The 20,877-nt window shown below is 39.6% G+C and overlaps 1 protein-coding gene across 47 annotated transcripts in view; it reads left to right on the top strand.

Annotated features, from left to right (window-relative positions):
* The window catches only part of ZMYM4 (zinc finger MYM-type containing 4), a 164,638-nt gene that overhangs the window by 15,515 nt on the left and 128,246 nt on the right, over nt 1-20,877 (top strand). For 20 of the 47 annotated variants that reach the window (XM_084963790.1, XM_084963814.1, XM_084963803.1 and 17 more), the window contains exon 2: nt 9,766-9,827. The exons of 26 other annotated variants lie outside the window; for them this stretch is intronic. The gene's annotated coding sequence lies outside the window, so the exon portion shown is untranslated. Of the gene's footprint in view, nt 1-8,290; nt 8,371-9,765; nt 9,828-20,877 lie in introns of those variants that run through there. One more of the 47 variants, XM_084963794.1, reaches the window with a different exon arrangement.

The following is a 20,877-nucleotide window of genomic DNA, read 5'->3' on the forward strand; positions in this document are numbered from 1 at the left end:
ATGGAAGTTCCCAGGCCAGGCATTGAATCTGAGCCACAGCTGTGACCTGTGCCAGAGAGCTGTGGTAGTGCTGGATCTTTTAACCCACACTGCACTGGGCCAGGGTTTGAACCTGCACCTTGGCAGTGACCCAAGCTGTTGCAGTTGGATTCTTAATCCACTGTGCCGTAGTGGGAATTCCTCATTGTAGTTTTAATTTGCATTTTATAAATGATAGAAACGTGAGCATCTTCTCGTGTACCTCTTAGTCATCTGTATGTCTCTGAAGAAATGTCTGTTTAGGTCTTCAGACTGTTTTTTTTTGGGGGGGGCACACCCACTGCATGTGAAAGTTCCTGGGCCAGGGATCTTGAACCTGTGCTGCAGTTGCAGCCTTCACTGTATCTTTGGCATTGCCAGATCCTTAACCCATTGTACGACAAGGGAACTTCCTTCTGACCTATTTTTTTCCCATACTGGTCACCCCTATGGTGTATGAATATTCCCAGGCTAGTGGTCGAATTGGCGCTACAGCTGTTGGCCTATACCACAACCACAACAACACCAGATCAGAGCTGCATCTGTGACCTATGCCGCAGCTTGCAGCAATGCTGGATCCTTTAACCCACTGAGCAAGGCCAGGGATTGAAGCTGTATCCTCATGGATACTAGTTGGGTTCTTAATCCACTGAGCCATAGTGGGACTCCCTGATCATTTTTTGATTGTATATGTTGTTTTTTGATATTGAGCTCTATGGGCTGTCTGTATATTTTGGAAATTAATCCCTTGTTGGTAGGTAACATCATTTGCAAATATTTTCTCCCAGTCTGTAAATTGTCTTTTCATTTTGTTTATGATTTCCTTTGCTATGAAAATGCTTTTAAGTTTAGTTAGGTCCCATTTGTTGGTTTTTGCTTTTATTTCCATTACTTTAGGAAACGGATCCAAAAAAATATTGCTGCAATTTATGTCAGTGTGTTCTGCCTGTGTTTTCCTTTACAAGTTTTATAGTATCTGGTCTTAATTTATGTCTTTAATCCATTTTGAGTTTATTTTTGGGTATGGTGTTGGAGAGTATTTTTCTTTTTTACACGTAGCTGTCTAGTTTCACTTAATGAAGAGACTGTCTTTTCTCCCTTGCGTAATTTTTCCTCCTTTGTTGTAGATTAATTGACCATAAGTGTGTGGGTTTATTTTTGGCTCTCTCTTGATCTGTGTGTCTTTCATTGATGTGTGTGTCTGCTTTTATGTCACTACCATACTGTTTTGATGGCTGTAGCTTGGTAGTATAGGCTGAAGCCAGGGAGTGTGATTCCTTCTGCTCCATTCTTCTTTCTCAAGACTATTTTTGCTATTTGGGTCTTTTGTGTTTTTATGCAAATTTTAAAATTATTCTAGCTCTGTGAAAAATGCCAGTGCTATTTTATTTCTTTTGTTTTGTTTGTCTTTTTGCCATTTCTTGGGCTGCTCCTTTGGCATATGGAGGTTCCCAGGCTAGGGGTCTAATCGGAGCTACAGCCACCAGCCTACGCCAGAGCCACAGCATCTTGGGATCCGAGCTGCATCTGCGACCTACACCACAGCTCATGGCAACGCCGGATCCTTAACCCACTGAGCGAGGTCAGGGATCGAACCCGCAACCTCATGGTTCCTAGTCGGATTCGTTAACCACTGCGCCATGATAGGAACTCCTGTGAAAAATGCCAGTGCTATTTTAATAGGGATTGCATTGACTCTGTTGATTGAGTGGGGGTAGTATGATCATTTTAACAATATTGACCCTTCCAATCCAAGAACATGGTACCTCTTTTCATCTGTTTTTGTTGTTTTCAGTTTCTTTCATTAGCATCTTACAGTTTTTGGAGTATGTGTCTTTTGCTTCCTGAGATAGGTTTATTCTTAGGTATTTTATTCTTTTTGATGCAGTGGTAAATGGGATAGTTTCCACGGTTTCTCTTTCTGAGAGTTTCTTGTTTAATGTTTAGGAATTCAACAGATTTCTATATATTAAGTAGAATAACTAGAATTAATTAGAATAATTACATGTTAGTTGTTGTATTTAGCAACTTTATCAGATTCATTGATGAGCCCTAGTAGTTTTCTGGAGGCATAAAGATTTTCTATGTAAAGTATCATGTCATCTGCAAACAGTGATATTTTTACTTCTTCCTTTCTGATTTGGATTCCTTTTATTTCTGTTTCTTTGATTGCTGTGGCTGGGAGTCCCAAAATTATGTTAAATAAAAGTGGTGAGAGTGGACATCCTTGTCTTATTCCTGATCTTAGAGGGAATGCTTTCATGTTTTCACTGTTGAGTGTGATGTAAGCTGTGGTTTTGTCATATATGGCTTTTATAATGTGGAGGTGTGTTCCCTCTGTGCCTGCTTTCTGAAGAGTTTCTTTTTTTTTTTTTTTTTTTTTAGGGCCGCACCTGTGGCACATGGAAGTTCCCAGGGTAGGGGTCAAGTTGGAGCTGTAGCCGCTGGGCTACACCATAACCACAGCAATGCCAGATCCCAGTTGTCTCTGTGACCTACACCACAGCTCACAGCAATGCTGGATCCTTAACCCACTGAGTGAGGCCAGAGATTGAACCTTCATCCTGTGGATTGTAGTCAAATTCGTTTCCGCTGTGCCATGATGGGAACTCCTGAAGAATTTTTTATCATAAACGATGTTGAAATTTTTTTTTTTTGACTGTGCCTGACTGCAGTATGCAGAAGTTCCTGGGCTAGGGATCAAATCTCTGTTATAGCAGCAATCCGGGCCACAGCAATGACATTGCTAGATCCTTAGCTCACTAGGCCACCATGGAATTCCTGGTTATTGAATTTTATTAAAAGCTTTTTCTGCATCTATTGAGATAATCATGTGGTTTTTATTCTTTTTTTTTTGTTGTTGTTGTTGTCTTTTCTAGGGCCGTACCCTCAGTATATGGAGGTTCCCAGGCTAGGCGGTCTAATCTGAGCTGTAGCTGTGGCCTACTCCACAGCCACAGCAACGCCATATTCAAGCCCCGTCTGCAACGCCGGATCCTTAACCCACTGAGCAAGGCCAGGGATCGAACCTGCAACCTCATGGTTCCTAGTCGGATTTGTTAACCGCTGAGCCATGATGGGAGCTCTGGTTTTTATTCTTAATACGGTATGTCACATCGATTTGCAGATATTGAAAAATCCATGCATCCTTGGGATAAATCCCATTTGATCATGATGTATGATCTTTTTTTTTTGTCTTTTGTCTTTTTTGTTGTTGTTGTTGTTGTTGCTATTTCTTGGGCCGCTCCCGCGGCATATGGAGGTTCCCAGGCTAGGGGTCGAATCGGAGCTGTAGCCACCAGCCTATGCCAGAGCCACAGCAACGCAGGATCCGAGCCGCGTCTGCGACCTACACCACAGCTCACGGCAACGCCGGATCGTTAACCAACTGAGCAAGGGCAGGGACCGAACCCACAACCTCATGGTTCCTAGTCGGATTCGTTAACCACTGCGCCACGACGGGAACTCCCTTTTTTTTTTTTTTTAATGGCTGCGTGTTGGCATGTGGAAGTTCCCAGGCTAGGGGTCAAATTGGAGCTGCAGGTGCCAGCCTAGGCCAAAGCAATGCCACATCCAGCTGCATCTGCAGTCTATACCACATTCACGTCAACGCCAGATCTTTTAACCCACTGTACAAGGCCAGGGGTCAAACCCATGCCACAGCAGTGACCCAAGTCACAGGTGTAACAACACTGGATCCTTAACCTGCTGAGCTGCTCAGTAACTTCAACTTTTTAAAGTTATATGGTCTTAAATTTTAGATTTTGAAGGGTTTTTTGGAGTTTCTAGCCAGTGTAGGAATTTGTGTCCTAAGTATTTTGCAGGTTCATAGTTGAAGACCTTTTAAAAAGGTTAAGTGGAGTTCCTGTCATGGTGCAGTGGAAACGAATCTGACTAGGAACCATGTGGTTGTGGGTTCGATCCCAGGCCTTGCTTGGTGGGTTAAGGAACCGGCATTGCTGTGAGCTGTGGTATAGGTCACAGACATGGCTCGGATCCTACGTTGCTGTGGCTCTGGTGTAAGCCAGTGGCTACAGTTCCAATTGGACCCCTAGCCTGGGAACCTCCATATGCCACGGGTATGGCCCTGAAAAGACAAAACAAAACAAACAAAAAAACAGTGTATGTAAAGTATATACAGCAAAATACTAGAACTTTAATATCAAAACTATTCATGGCAGAAATAATTGCCACAAATTTCTTTTTGTTTGTGAAAGATATAATTCACATTGAGGATGTAATTGCCATGAATTTTATGTATCAAAAAGCCTTGCATTGAAGTATATAAAACGTGTGTGTGTGTGTGTGTGTGTAGTTGGCCACCGTGTGCAGTGGTTCAGTGTGGGATCTCAGTTCCCAAACCAGAGATTGAATCTGGGAAGTGCTGAGTTATAATCAGTGAGTGAAAAATTTTTTTTAGTGGTTTAGAGGAACTGTAGTTTAATTGAACTTGGTACACTGGGGGCAAAATGTCTCTTTTTACCCTCTCATGGAATAATTACAGAAATTAATCACAATATATACTTCAGGAAAAGATTACAATTTTTAACCTTAAAATTTAGAGATAATATTCTTTGACCACAGTGCCATAAAGCTGAAATGAGCACAGTGTCAATTAAAACAACTCAACCAGGAGTTCTCTTGTGGCTTACTGGGTTAAGGATATGGCCTTATCACTGCAGCAGCTCAGGTCACTGTGGGCAGGTTTGATCCCTGCCCTGGGAAGGTCTGCATGTGTGGGTGCAGCCAAAAAAGAAAAAAATCCCAGGCATTCCTGTCATGGCGCAGCGGAAATGAATCCGACTAGGAACTATGAGGTTGCGGGTTCGACCCCTAGCTTCGCTCAGTGGGTTAAGGATCTGGTGTTGCTGTGAGCTGTGGTGTAGCTCGCAGACACAGCTCGGATCTGGCGTTGCTGTGGCTGAGGTGTAGGCCAGCAGCTATAGCTCTGATTGGACTCCTAGCCTGGGAACCTCCGCATGCTGTGGATGTGGCCCTAGAAAGCCAAAAAAAAAAAAGCATCCTAAGCACACAAACAACCCAGCCATTTGGAAACTTTAAAACTTTTAAGTGGAGTTCTCCTTGTGGCTCAGCGGTAACAAACCCAACTAGTGTCTGTGAGGGTTTGGGTTTGATCCCTGGTCTTGTTCAGTGGGTTAAGGCTCTGGCGTTGCTGTGAGCTGTGGTGTAATTCGCAGATGTGGCTTGGATCTGGCATTGCTATGGCCGTGGCCTAGTTGGCAGCTGCAGCTCTCTTTTGACACCTAGCCTGGGAACTTCCACATGTTGCAGGTGCGGCCCTCAAAACAAACAAACCTTTTAAGCAACTGTTAGATTAAACAAGTTGAAGCTAACATCAGTTGTTCAGAGTATAACAGTGACTTATACGTCAGTTATACCTCAATAAAAAACAATATGACAACGAGAGCATGCTGTATCACAACTTGGGATATGAGGAGAGCTATCTTATGTAACTCTGAAGAAAATGTTGAACATTAAATTTTTTTTTGCCATAAATGCTTTTAATATAAAAAATAAATTACTATTCAACTTTATATGTTACAACTCAAGGAAAGCCCAAGGGAAGAATCAAAGTTGAAAATAATGACTTTGAGGAGTTCTTGTCATGGCACAGTGGTAACGAATCCAGCTAGGAACCGTGAGGTTGTGGGTTCAGTCTCTGGCCTTGCTCAGTGGGTTAAGGATCTGGTGTTGCCGTGAGCTGACGTGACTCGGATCCTGTGTTGCTGTGGCTGTGGCGGAGGCCGGCAGCTGTAGCTCTGATTAGACCCCTAGCCTGGGAACCTCAATATGCTGCGGGTGTGGCCCTAAAAAGCAAAAAAAAAAAAGACAAGTAGATATTCTAAGATATTAAAAAAATAACATAGAACCTCGGAACTATCTTAAATATGACTAGGGTGGGAAGGATGGAGGTAGGATTCATTCGATTATTTAAAAAGTATCTATAAAGTCTTTTCTGTAGGCCGGAAAAATATGCTAGGTAATTGTAAAAGCATTAATGTAAGAGAAAGACAAAAAAGACTGAAAAAATTAATAAACATAAATCTATACATTGATAGAAGTAGGAGCTGATTCCTTGTGAAGAAACCAATAAATAGACAGTTTTTTTTTCTTTTTTGCTTTTTTTTTCAGGGCTGTACCTGTGGCATATAGAAGTTCCCAGGCTAGGGGTTAAATCGGAGCTACAGCTGCTGGCCTACACCATAGCCACAGCAACGCAGGATCCAAGCTGTGTCTGCGACCTACACCACAGCTCATGGTGACGCCCATTCCCCAACCCACTGTGTGAGGCCAGGGGTGGAACCTGCATCCGCGTGGATACTAGTCAGATTCGTTTCTGCTGGGGCACAACAGGAACTCTTTTTTTTTTTTTTTTTTTTTGAGACAAGTTTTTGACAGGTTTAATTGAGGAAGAAAAAAAATAGTATTATGGAGAAGAAAAAGTTGTAGCCATAATGGATTGGTGATAATTTGTTGAAATAACTTTTATGTGATTAACTCAACTGGTCTTCTAGATATATAAACTAGAAGAAATGGAAGATTTTCTAATATGTTATCAAAATTGATTTAAGGAGTAGAAAATCTGGATAGGTTAATAACTGTTTAAGAAATGGTAATTAATCTTAGAGAACAACTTCCTAAGTTTTTAATCTTTCTTTGTAACTTTTGAGAAATAGCTTATTTCATGTTTTTAAAAATACTTGCCAAAATTGAAAAGATCTAATATCAAGATGCTAAAAAAGACCTTGATATGCTTAATATTTATTTCCAATAAAGTCTCTTTCTGTAAGACTAACAGTAGAAGGTTAGGAGTTCCCATTGTGGTGTAGCAGAAAGAATCCAACTAGTAACCCTGAGATTGCGGGTTTGATCCCCGGCCTCACTCAGTGGATTAATGATCTGGAGTTGTTGTGGCTGTGGCGTAGGTTGCAGATGAAGCTTGGGTCTGTTTTTGCTGTGACTATGACTGTGGATGTGGCCAGCACCTGTAGCTCAGATTCGCCCACTAGTCTGGGAACCTCCATATGACGTGGGTGCAGCCCTTTAACAAAAAAAAAGAATAGAAGTTTATTTCCTTCCCTTTAGCAAAACATATTTATTCAAATCCAACAGTCATCCTTTAAAATTTAGGATTGATGCCTACTACTATCAGAATTATTTATTACTGTTCTGGAAGTTGTAGTCAGTATAGTTAGATGAGGCAAAGAAATGAGATGGGTAAATTTTGGAAAATTGATTTATGATTATTTTGTGGTGATGTATTATTTACCTGAAAATCTCAAGAGTATTAGCAGAAAATATTTTAGGGCTAAGAAGTAAAAGTGCAAAAATGAAAATAGTCTGGAGGAAAAGAACATGCACTAGGGTTATAATGGAGAACAGTTAAATGCTTGGTTATAAAGTTTTTTAAAAAAAATCTCACAAATCCCAATTACTTGACTATCAGTAGTTAGAAAATAATATTTTAAGAAAAGATCGATTCACAAAGCAATCAATTTAAAATTCTTTGGGATAAACCTGTTAACAAGAAACACATGAGACTTAAAGTGATAAGACTTTAATTAAGGATATGATAATAAAATAATAACTGTCAACAGCAAGTAATTTTTATTGAACATTGTTTTAAGCATATGAATCTTAACTCACTCTTTACAGCAACCTTATGATATAGTGCTGTGCCTGAGGGTAATGGAGAGGTAAGGTGCCTTTTAAAGATTATTTAGCTGGCTTAGAATGGGATTGGAATTTATTCAAGTTGTGTGACTCTAGACTCCAGAGAATCTGTAACCACCATGCTTTGATGACTCTTAAAAAAAAAGTAAATATATTGTGTTCCTGGCTTAGAAAACTCAATGTTATTAAAATAATGTTCCATAAAACTAATATTATTTCAGTCAATATCCAGGTGGTTTTTTTTTTTTTTTTTGGTCCTTTTTGATGGTGAGCAGGGTCGAATTTGATGAAGCAATGATCCATTTCCTTAGGAGTTATAGGTATGTGAAAGATAGTCAAAACATTTGTGAATTAAAAGAACAATGGGGGAATGGAAAAGTAGGGCAATAGGTGGTTACCTCGTTCTACAGGATCTTGAATGTAACACCCGTATATGAATGGTCAGACAAATTATTACAAATAAATAGATTGATGTCTATTTTAGAATATGATTATGAATTGTTCATTGAATGGTGTTTGGACAGTCTGCTGCTTATTTCAGCAAAAAAAATAAAGTTAGATCTTTTTTCTCACTCCAGATTCCATAGCAGATTCTAGAGGGATTGAATATATGAATGTAAGAGAATGAAACTATTAAAGCACCCAAAGAAAATAGAGGTAAATGTAACATTTTGGTATGACGAATGCATAAACCAAAAAGAAAAAAAGTAATTCAAAAGAATGATAGATTTGAGTACATTGAAAAAAGTACCACATTTTTAAAAAGGGAGAAGTGGTTGAAATATCTGACGAACTGAAGTGACTGTTTTCAGAAGAATAGGGTATTGAGCAAATAAAATAAGAACTTTTTAGGAGTTATATTAGAATTCCTCAGCATTCCACATCCCTATTTTCCATCCAGTCACCATCCTTGCTTTCATTCAACAAATGTTTGAGTGTCTCTTATGTACGAGGAACCACCGTGAGTACTGAGGATATAGTAATGAAATAAGTTGTACAAAAATTTCTGCTCTCATGGCATTTACATTCTAGTGATGGGAGAGAGAACTGCTAATCAAATCATATAGAGGGTTTTTGTTTTTTGGTTTTTTTGGTCTTTTCAGGGCTGCACCCGTAGCATATGGAGGTTCCCAGGCTAGGGGGTGAATCAGAGCTGTAGCTGCTGCCCTACGCCATAGCCACAGCAGTTCGGAATCCGAGCTGTCTGTAACTTATGCCACAGCTCACAGCAACGTCGGATCCTTAACCCACTGAGCAAGGCCAGGGATTGAACGTGCGTCCTCATGGTTCCTAGTCAGATTTGTTCCCAATAAGCCATGATGGGAACTTCTGATATACATGGAACATTAAAAATGGAGCATAAACAAGAGAAATGGAACACAGTATGCTGTAGTGGAAGGGGCAGTGCAATTTTAAACAATGGCATTTAAGCAGAAATGTGAAGGAAATGAGAGTCATGTGGATATCTGAATAATATTCTAGGTAGAGTGAACAACAGACAAGGACAAAGGCTCTGAGGCCAGAGAGTATTGTGCATGTTTTATGAACATCAAGCAGGTACTAGTTGAAGGTGAGTGAGCAAGTTGGTGAGTAGTAGGAGATGAGATCAGGGAGATAACTCTCTAGATCACGTAGGGGGCTTGTAAGACTAGATAATTCTTTGTTATGGTAGCTGTTGTTGATGTTTCACAGCACCCTTGTACTCCGCACCAGATGTCAGTAGAACTCCCTCGTGATTAGAAATGCCTGTAGATGTTGATTTTCTAGATTTGGGGAGCAAAACTGCTCCTGATTGAAAGCCACTGCTTTATAGGTCATTTTGGGGGCAGACTTGGAGAAAGATTTATGTTGTGTACTTGTGGTAATGGCAGAGTCCTCTCTCAAGCCAACTCGGTCTCAGTCAAGGGGCAGTGGGTCTATGAATTGACTAGGTCTGGAAAGTGGTCTGAATGTCCATGACTTCCACTCTGATGACTTGAGTCAGTTTTTGGCCACCAGATTTAGACATTTTCCTGGTATATAGATTAAACTGCCCATGTATTTCATTCCTAGGAACATCGTGATCAATTAGCCACTGCCAAAGATCCCAGCGGGCCAAAGCATTCTGATTACTGGTACGTCCCTGCTGCCCTTATCCTTGGGGTTAAGTGCTGCCACTTGGCCTTTGTTGCTTTGGGATCCCATTATCTTCTGAAATCAAGGAGCCCATCTCAGTGGTAACATTCTCTGCCATCATACTGACCTACAAAAGAGAGCAGCCCCACAGGTTTTCAGGTGTGCTTGCTAGTAGAGCATCTTCTGGGCCTTCTTAGAGAATGTAGTTGGGTAGTAGGTGTACTGGTTGCAGTGGATAAATTTACTCCAGTGTTCCTGTCTCCCTAAGCCTTTGGATTTCCTCTTCTACATAATGACAGTGAAACTCTGGTATCTCAACCTCATTAAACCTCATTAAATGTTTCTTGTTAGTAAGTGTAGTTTTGTCTTTTGTTTTCTTTTTATGGCTGTACCCTCAGCATATGGAATTTCCTGGGCTAGGAGTGGAATCAAAGCTGCACCTGCCAGCCTATACCACAGCTACAGCAACACCAGATTTGAGCTGAATCTGTGACTTAGGCTGCAGCTCGTGGCAATGCCAGATCCTTAACCCACTGGGTGAGGACAGGAATCAAACTCATTTCCTCTTGGAGACTATGTTGAGTTCTTGACCCACTGAGCCACAATGGGAACTCCTCTTTTTAATGTAGTGTTGATTGGCTTTCCCTAATCAGTTATTGTTGAGTATAAGTTTAAATTAACAATTAAGTCACTACACCCGTCTCTGAGTACACAAGCTAACACATCACGTTCTGAATCTGTGGTGATCTCACCAATGTTAATTAATTCTAATCTCCTTGTCTTATAACTGTTAGCATCTAATTTCATTCATGTCCCCCCAGGTTTGGTTTTTTTTTTTTTGCCTTTCTGTGTTAGCAAAATCTTGAATTTTTGGATATGTGAGCTATTCCCGTTTGGGTCATAGTGTGTACCTGTCCCACTATAACCAGCTTATGGGTCTAGTGGCAACAAGGTTGGTTGTGGTTGATCTTAGGAGAATGGACATCTTCCAGCAGTTTGCTTCATATGAGGATATCATAAAAAGATTTTTAAGAAAAGAAAGGCTGTTCTTCTTAGATACAGTATGGTGAAAATTACCCTACTGGAGGTTTGACATTGTTTTTTTTTTGTTGTTGTTGTTTTTTTTTTCCATTCCAGTTCATTATGGAATGAAGCCATGGAACCATATGTTCCCATTCCAAGTTTCAGGGTCCCCGTTCTTTTCCTAGTCATTGCCCTTATTTTCACATTAGTGTTAGTGAGACTCTGAATTTATGTAATGATGTAGTTCAACTGTTTGAACAGTTAAATTTTGCATTTGATTTTTTTTTTTATTTTTGAGTTTTCAACCTGTGGTTATAAGAATTATAAGCGTTTTTTTTTTTTTTTTTTTTGTCTTTTTGCCTTTTTCTAGGGCCACTCCTGCAGCATATGGAGGTTCCCAGGCTAGGGGTCGAATCGAAGCTGTAGCCGCCAGCCTATGCCAGAGCCACAGTAACGCCAGATCCAAGCTGCATCTGCGACCTACACCACAGCTCATGGCAGTGCCAGATCCTTAACCCACTGAGCAAGACCAGGGATTGAACCCGAAACCTCATGTTTCCTAGTCGGATCTGTTAACCACTGAGCCACAACGGGAACTCCTTTTTTTTTTTTTTTAAAGAAATATACTGTCATGAAAGTGCTCTATTTCTCGGATTGTGATTTGATCTGAGAGTTAAGGAACCTGAACTCGTTATTCCATACTACTGAAGAACAGAGAATCTATCTCACATAGCAGACTTTATAGTCATCATTACTGTCTTAACAGTTAAGTGTAGCAGTCACTTGGGTTCCCAGGATATTTCCTTCAGTCGGCACTTCATTATGATCAACCACAGGTGATATCTTGCTTAACTTGATGGCACTGCATGCCAGGGGTTACTAGCATCCTATTTCCTGCTTAAGCTCAAGGACACAACAGGCCACTCCAGATCTTTGTAGGTCTATCTGCTGTACCACTGCTAGTGCCTATCCTGTATTAGACACAGGTCAGAAACCGTATAATAATTTGAATAGGGAAAGTGTAATATAAAGAATTATTAACCAGTAACAGAATTAAATATAAGGGCAAAAGAGAACTTTATTTTTAAAATTAATTTATTTTTAAAAATCTTTTTAGTGTCACACCTGCAGATATGAAAGTTCCCAGGCTAGGGGTCGAATTGGAGCTGTAGCCATTGACCTACCCACAGCCACAACCACACCAGATTGGAGCCCCATCTGTGACCTACACCACAGCTCACTGCAGTGTCGGATCCTTAACCCACTGGGCGAGGCCAGGGATCAAACCTACATCCTCATGGATACTAGTCAGATTTGTTTCCATTGAGCCATGACGGGAACTCCCAAGAGAGAACTTTAAAGTTTATAGAATAGCAGGTAGAGGGAGCAGCCACTTGCCTCTAGGACTGAGGCAGAGTAGCAGGGGTGGAGAATTTTCAAAGATGCTCTATCTCCATTTTCAAGGCTGAGATTCAGATCTTGTTAAAGAGATGTATTCAATTAGATGCTGGAGAAGTTTTAGGTACTGCAGATTTTTGTTGGCAAGTAGGAAACTTCCCTTTGGGTGCTGACAAAAATCATTAGAAAACCTCTTGCTGGAACTGAAAAGCGAGCCCCCTGGAGCACTGGCATAATTCTCTGGGAAACCTCTCACTCGTAGGAGTACTGTTGACTCTTATTAGGTAGGCTGCCCTCTGGTGTCCTGACAAAATTTGATAGGAAATTACCCATGGGGTTATGTGTATGTGTCCCTGAGACTGGTTTTAAGTTGGCACCTGGGGAGAATATCTTTGGGGCACTGGGCCCACTGGAGCAAGCAGGTTAGAGCACACTGTAATGAGAAGAGGACCCTTCCTTCTGGAGTATTCTTCCTGTGCCATCTGCTGTCAGAGGTTAGCATTGTGCCAGCTGGCCAAGGAGCAATGTCTGTAGGCACCAGCTCCATTATTACCAAGCAAGGCAGAGAAAAGCTGATTTGGAGTTGAATGTACATTTTTAATTGGTGCACTCGGATATTTACATACTTTTCATTCCTTTTGGTTGACTTTGATTTCTGTGTGCTATCATTTTCCTTCTTCCTGAATGACATACCTTTTAATATTTCTTGTGCTGGTCTGTTGGTGATGAATTCTTTAGCAGTTGTATATCTGAAAACCTTTTTTGTTTTGCCTTAAAAAATAAAATATGGTAAAATACAAATAACATGAAAATTACCATCTTAGCCATTTTTTAAGTGCTGTTAAATACATTTAAAATGTTGTAACCGTCACCATCATCATAGCTCTTTTTATTTTCTGAAACCAAAATGTATATTATACCCATTAAACAATAATTTCCCATTCTCTCCTAACTCCAATATTGGCAACTACCTTTCTACTTTGTCTTTATTTATTTTACTTAGTATAATGTCTTAAGATTTTATATGTTTTGTATAAATGTATGGGTGTCAAAATTTTCTAACTTTTAGAGGCTGAATAATACTCCGTTGTCTGTAAATAGCACATTTTGCCCATCATTCGCCTGTCAGTAGATGGTTGGGTTGCTTTCATGCTTTAGCCATTGCAAATGTTACTATGAACCCATGGTGTGCAAGTATCACTTTAAGGCTTTGCTTTACTTCTTTTGAGAATATACACAGAAGTGGAATTGTTGGATTACGTGATAGTTCATTTTCTAATATTTGGAGGAACCATCTGTTTTCCATAGCAGCTGTACCTTTTTACATTCCCACCATCGATGCATAATTTCAGTTTCTCCACATCCTTGACAACATTTATTTTCTGGTTTGTTTGTTTGTTTTTTTGATAGCAGCCATCCTGTTGAGGGTGAAGTGGTATCTCATTGTAGCTTTTTTTTTTTTCCTATTTTTAAAATTTATAGTTGGTTTATGATGTGCCAATTTCTGCTGTACAGCAAAGTGACTCAGTCATACATATATATACTTTTTTTATATATTATTTTCCATCATGATCTGTCCCAGGAGAATAGATATCATTCCCTGTGCTATACAATAGGACCTTGTTATCTGTTATGAATTTAATAGTTTGCATCAGTTAACCCCATACTCTCAGTACATCCTACTCCTTCCTCTCTGCCCCTTGGCAACCACATGTCTGTTCTCCATGTCTGTGGGTCTGTTTCTGCTTTGTAGATATGTTCATTTGTACCATATTTTAGATTCCACATATAAGTGATAGCATATAGTATTTATCCTTCTCTTTCTGACTTACTTCAATTAGTATGAGAATCTAATCATGTTGTTGCAAATTGCATTATTTCATTCTTTTTTTTTATGGCTTAGTGGTACCACTTTTATGTACTACATCTTCTTAATCCACTCATCTGTTGATGGACATTTGTGTTGTTTCCACGTCTTGGCTGTTGTGAATAGTGCTTCAGTGAACATAGGTGTCTATGATTCTTTTTGAATTATAGTTTTGTCTGGACATATACCCAGGAGTGAGATTGCTGGATCATATGGTAAGTCTGTTTTTAGTTTTTTAAGGACCCTCCATACTATTCTTCAGAGTGGTTGCACCAGTTTACATTCCCATCAACAGTGTAGGAGAGTTCCTTTTTCTCTCTATCCTCTCCATCATTTATTGTTTGTAGATTTTTTGATGATGGTAGTTCTGACTGGCATGAGGTGATATCTCATTGTTTTGATTTGCATTTTTATTTTTTATTATTTACTTATTTTTTTTTGCCTTTCAGGGCTGCATCCGAGGCATATGGAAGTTCCCAGACTAGAGGTTGAATCAGAACTACAGCTGCCATTCTACACCACAGCCATGGCAACAAGGGATCCAAGCCGTGTCTGCAACCTATACCATGGCTCATGGCAATGCTGGATCCTTAACCCACTGAGCAAGACCAGGGATCAAACCTGCATCCTTATGGATCCTAGTTAGGTTCGTTAACTGCTGAGCCACAAAGGAACTCCCTGATTTGCATTAGCAATGTTGAGCCTCTTTTCATTTATCTATTGGTATCTCTGTATCTTCTTTGGAGAAATGTTTATTTAGGTCTTCTGTTTTTTGCCTGCTTTGTTTCTTGATATGGAGCTTTATGAGCTGTTTGTATACTTTGGAAATTCATCCCTTGTCAGTATGTAGCATTGATTGCAAATGTTTTCACCTAGTGTGTAGTTTGTCTTTTCAGTTTGGTTATGATTTCTTTTGTTGTGCAAAAGCTTTTAAGATTAACTGGGTCTTGTTTATTTTTGCTTTTATTTACATTAGGAGATGGATCCAAAAAAATATTGCTATGATTTATGTCAAAGGGTGTTCTGCCTGTGTTTTCCTCTAGGAGTTTTATAGTATCTGCTCTTACATTTAGGCCTTTCATCCATTTTGAGTTTATTTTTGTGTATGGTGTTAGAGTTTTCTGATTTCATTCTTTTTTACATGTAGCTGTCCAGTTTTCCCAGCACCACTTATTGAAGAGACTGTCTCTTCTCCATTGCATATTTTTGTCTCCTTTGTTGTAGATTAATTGATGGTAAGTGTGTAGGTTTACTTTTGGGTTTTCTATCCTCTTCCATTGATCTGTGTCTGCTTTTGTGCCAGCATCATACTGTTTTGATGACTGTGGCTTTGTAGTATAGTCTGAAGTCAGGGAGTGTGATTCTTCCAGCTGTTCTTTCTCAAGATTGTTTTGGCTATTGGGAGATCTTTTGTGTTTCCTATAAATATTTAAATTACTTGGTCTAGTTCTGTGAAAAATGCCATTGGTATTTTGATAGGGATTGCACTGAATCTGTGGATTGCCTTGGGTAGTATGGTCATTTTAACAATATTTATTCGTCCAATCCAAGAATATATTATAGCTTTCTATCTGTGTTGACTTCAGTTTCTTTCATTAGTGTCAATAGTTTTCAGAGTACAGATCTTTTGCTTCCTGAGGTAGATTTTCTCCTAAGTATTTTATTCTTTTTGATGAAATGGTTAGTATTGTTTCCTTAATTTCTCTTCCTGATAGTTCATTGTTAGTGGCTAGAAATGCAATGGATTTCTGTATATTAACTTTGTAGCCTATAAAATGTTTTTACTGAATTTATTTATTACTTCTGATAGTTTTTTTGGTAGCATCTTTAGAACTTTCTAAGTAGAGGAAGTATCATATCATCTGCAGTGACATTTTTACTTAATTTCCAATTTGGATTCCTTTTATTTCCTTTTTCAAAATTTGTTTTTATCTGTTATTTTGTCCTCAGGGACAATTCTGGTAGTTAAGAGATTTGTAAAAGGGGTGAGTGTGTGTGTGCGTGGTACATTTTAGGTCTATTATGTCTTTTCAAAAAGTGAACAGCTAACCTTTAAGTAATTCTAAAACAATGTTTACGTAATTTCAACAGTTAAGAGTTTTAGAAACATGTGATTGATTCGTCCAGTTTCTCTAGCTAGGAAATCTTTCTTTCTTTCTTTTTTTTTTTTTTTTTGGTCTTTTTTCCTTTTCTAGGGCCGCTCCCGAGGCACATGTGGAGGTTCCCAGGCTAGGGGTCTAATTTGAGCTGTAGCCACTGGCCTACGCCACAGCCACAGCAATGAGAGATCCAAGCCAGGTCTGTGACCTACACCACAGCTCATGGCAACGCTGGATCCTTAACCCACTGAGCAAGGCCAGGGATGGAACGCACAACCTCACGGTTCCTAGTCGGATTTGTTAACCGCTGAGCCACAATGGGAACTCCTAGGTAGGAAATCTTATATAGATTATGTATTTTCCTCACCTTTAGAAAGAGAGAGTACTTATAGGAGTATCTCAGAGATAATTGTGTGTTCAGTTCAACACCACTGTAATAAAGCAATTATTGGGGCAAAGAAACTTGCATGGAAAAAAAAAAAGAAAGAAACTTGCATGAATTTTTGGTTTCCTGGTGCATATAAAAGTTATGTTTATACGTAGTCTATTACGTGCGCAGTAGCATTATGTCTCAAAAAACAAGGTACATACCTCAATTTAAAGATACTTTAATTGGAGTTCCCATTGTGGCACAGTGGAGATGAACCCGACTAGTATCCATGAAGACTCAGTGGGTCAGTGATCCAGGATTGCTGTGAACTGTGGTGTAGGTCAAGGATGCGGCTTGGATTCCGAGTTGCTGTGGCTGTGGTGTAGGCTGGCAGCTGTGGCTCCTATTCGACCCCTAGCCTGGGAACTTGTATATGCTGTGGGTGCGGCCCTAAAAAAATAAATACAGATATTTTATTGTGGAGTTCTCTTGTGGCCCAGTGGGTTGAGGATCTTGCATTGTCACTGCAGCGATTTGGGTCTCTACTGTGAAATGGATTTGATCCATGTCCCGGAATTTCCATATGCTGTGGGTGCGACCAAAAAAATTTTTTAAAAAGAATACTTTATTGCTTAAAAATGCTAACCATCATCTGATGTTCAACAAGAAATATTCTTTTTGGTAGGGAGGTTGGTCTTGCCTTGATGATGACTGCTTACTGAACAGGATTGTAACTACTGAAGGTTAGTGTGGCTGTGGCAGTTTCTTAAAATAAGACAACAGTTAAGTTTGCTGCATAAATTGACTCTTCCTTTCAGAAATAATTTCTCTGTGTCATGTAATGCTGTTTTATGGTATTTTATCCACATGGGAACTTCTTTCAGAATTGAAGTCAGTCCTCAAACTCCATCTCTGTTTTATCAACTAAGTTTTTGTGATGTTCTAAGTTCTTAGTTGTCATTTCTCCAGTCTTCACAGGAGTTCTGTCGTGGTGCAGAGGAAACGAATCTGACTGGTATCCATGAGGACCCAGGTTCGATCCCTGGCCTTGCTCAGTGGGTTAAGGATCCAGCATTGCCGTGAGCTGTGGTGTAGGTCGAAGATGCAGCTTGGATCTGGTGTTGCTGTGGCTCTGGTGTAGGCCGGCAGCTACAGCTCTGATGTGACCCCTAGCCTGGGAACTTCCATATGCCAAGGGTGCAGCCCTAAAAAGCAAAATAAACAAATAGAAAAACCAGTCTTCACAGCATCTTCACACTACTTTTGCTCATTACAAAGAAGTAAACTACTTGTTGGTTGTAATTTCATCATGAGATTGCAGAAATTTAATCACATCTTCAGCCCCCCCCCTTTTGGTCTTTTTAGGGCCGCACCCTTGGCATATGGAGGTTCCCAGGCTAGGGCTCGAATCAGAGCTGTAGACTCTGGCCTATGCCAGAGCCACAGCAACACCAGATCCGAGCCACATCTCGGACCTACACCACAGCTCCCAACAATGCTGGATCCTTAACCCACTGAGCAAGGCCAGGGATTGAACCTGCAACCTCATGGTTCCTTGTCATATTCACTTCCACTGCGCCACAACAGGAACTCCCTCAGGCTCCACTTCTAACCACTTCTAATTCTTTTTTTGTTGTTATTTCTACTACATCTGCAATTCTTTCTTCCACCAAAGTATTAACCTCTTCAAAGTCATCCATAAGGATTGGAATCAGCTTCTTCCAAACTCCTGTTGATATTTTGATCTCTTTCCAAGAATCACAAATTTTTTTTTTTTTTTCTTTTTAGGGGAAATGGACTCCATCTCTCTGTCTCTCTCTTTTTCTTTTTAGGCCGCCTCTGCAGTATATGGAAATTCCCAGGCTAGGGGTCACATTGGAGCTGCAGCTGCAGACCACAGCCATAGCCACAGCAACACCAGATTCAACTCAGATCTGGCATGGTTCTGGCTGTGGCGTAGGCCCACAGCTTTGATTGGACCCCTAGCCTGGTACCTCCATGTGCCACAGGTGTGAACCTAAAAAGAGAAAAGAGTACAGGCCAAGATTTAGTTTCTAGAATTATGCTAAATTTAGCAATATTCTTAAGGGCTCTAGGTCTTTCAGAATGGTAAATGAGCATTGGCTTCAACTTCAGGTCACCAGCTGCATTAGCCACTAGCAAGAGGTGTTAGCCAGTTCTTTGAAGCTAGGCATTGACTTCTCCTCTCTAGCTATGGAAATCTTAAATGGAATCTTCCTCCAATAGAAGCTTCTTTTATCTACATTGAAAATCTGCTGTTTAGTGTTACCACCTTCATTAATTATCTTCACTGAATTTTCTGGATAACTTTGTGCAGCTTCCACATCAGTACTTGCTGCTTCACCGTGCACTTTGATGTTAGGGAGACAGACCCTAGACTTTGTAAAGCAACATCTGCCAGCTTCAGTCTTTTTTCCTGTGGCTTTTTCACCTCTCTCAGCTTTTATGGAATTGAAAATGGAGATAGAGCCCTGCTCTGGATTAGGCTTTAGCCTAAGAATGTTGTGGCTGCTTTGGTCTTCTCTCCAGAGTACTAAAACTTTCTTCATATCAGTAGTAAGGCTCTTCTGCATTCTTATCATTCATGTGTTCACTAGAGTAGCACATTTTGTTTTCTACAAGAACTTCTCCATTGCATTCATGTCTTGGCTAACTGCAAGAGCCTAGTTTTTTGCCTGTCTTGTCATTCGACATGCCTTTCTCAGTGAGCTTAGTCATTTCTCATTTTTGATTTAAAATGAGAGGTGTGCAGCTCTTCCTTTCACTTGAACACTTAAAATCCACTGATGTATTATTAATTGATCTAGTTTCAATATTGTTGTCTCAGAGATTGGGAAGGCCTGAGGAGAGGGAGAGAGATGGGGGAGCAGTCAGAACACACACAACATTGAGCAATAAATTCACTGTTTTATGTAGCTGTAGTTCATGACACCCTGAAACAATTACAGTGGCAACCTCAAAGGTCACTTCAGCAGAAAAATGTAATAATAATGAAAGCATTGAAAGTTGTGAGAATTACCAGAGTGTGACACATAGACACAACCTGAACAAATGCTTTTGAAAGATGGTGCTGATAGATTTACTTGACTCAGGGTTGCCACAGACCTTCAATTTGTAAAAAAAAAAAAAAACCCTCAGTGTCTCAAAGTGTAGTAGAGCGAAGCATTATAAAACATGGTATGCCTGTATGCATGTAGTAAAAATACACTTCAAATGACAGATAACTCTTGTTTTATGTAAGGTAAATGAACTAGAAGTACGATGTTTTCAAACTTGTTAAATATTTTTTTATTGGTATCTTTTTACTAGTCTGTCAGATTATCTAGGATTAACATAACATGACATAGTTAATTAGGCTTGAGAACTAAGAACTATGAAAACTTAAGTAAAAATTTTTCAGTGACAATTTAAGCTTGATCTTTCTGGTTTCTACCTATATTATCTGATTTAATGTATTGTATGTTATACTAATGAGTAATTACGTACAATCTTATTACCATGTATTAATTGTGGCTTTGGAAAAAAACACGTAAAACTTAGATTTTGAAATGTCTTTTATGATAGAAAACGTGGATTATCACTAAAGCACTGAATATTTTAATTAAGATTAAACTAACTTACTGTGTTTGCTTTTTTTTTTTTTTTTTTTTTTTTTTGTCTCTTTAGCTCTGTACCCATGGCATATGGAAGATCCCAGGCTAGGGGTTAAATTGGAGCTGTAACTGCCAGCCTATGCCACAGCCACAGCAATGCCACATCTGAGCTGAGCCACGACAGGAACTCCTGGGCTTACTTTTAAGTTATTCTTTAAATAAAAGTGCTTGATGGTATTTAGTTAGTTCTTCAAGATATTTCAAGAAATTTAGAAATAATTAAATCATATTTTCTCTTAAATATACATGCATGACAACCATTAGGATGAATACACTGCTAGTACAATTTGACTCTATGGCCTAAGGGGCCAGATTTGATTTTGCGCTATTAATGCAAATGTCAAAATAGTAAGTACAAAGAATATCCTAGTATGACTCTGGAAATAGTTTTGACTTTCAGGGACACCTGAGATGGTCCTGGGACCTTAAGAGTCTAAGAACCACTTGTAGAGAACCACTGTTTTCTTGTTTTTCACAGGTTTCTTAGATGGTTGCAAGTATTTGTAGGCTGAGTAATCTTTTTTTTTTTTTTTTTAAATGGCCGCACCCACGGCATATGGCGGTTCCCAGGCTAGGGGTTGAATCAGAGCTGCAGCTGTGGGCCTGCACCACAGCCCC

This window comes from Sus scrofa, chromosome 6 (genome assembly GCF_054392235.1).
Source record: "Sus scrofa isolate SSC_HxYL_T2T_F1_AM1 chromosome 6, Sscrofa_HxYL_maternal_Yorkshire_Landrace_v2.0, whole genome shotgun sequence".
Classification (NCBI taxonomy): Eukaryota; Metazoa; Chordata; class Mammalia; order Artiodactyla; family Suidae; genus Sus; species Sus scrofa.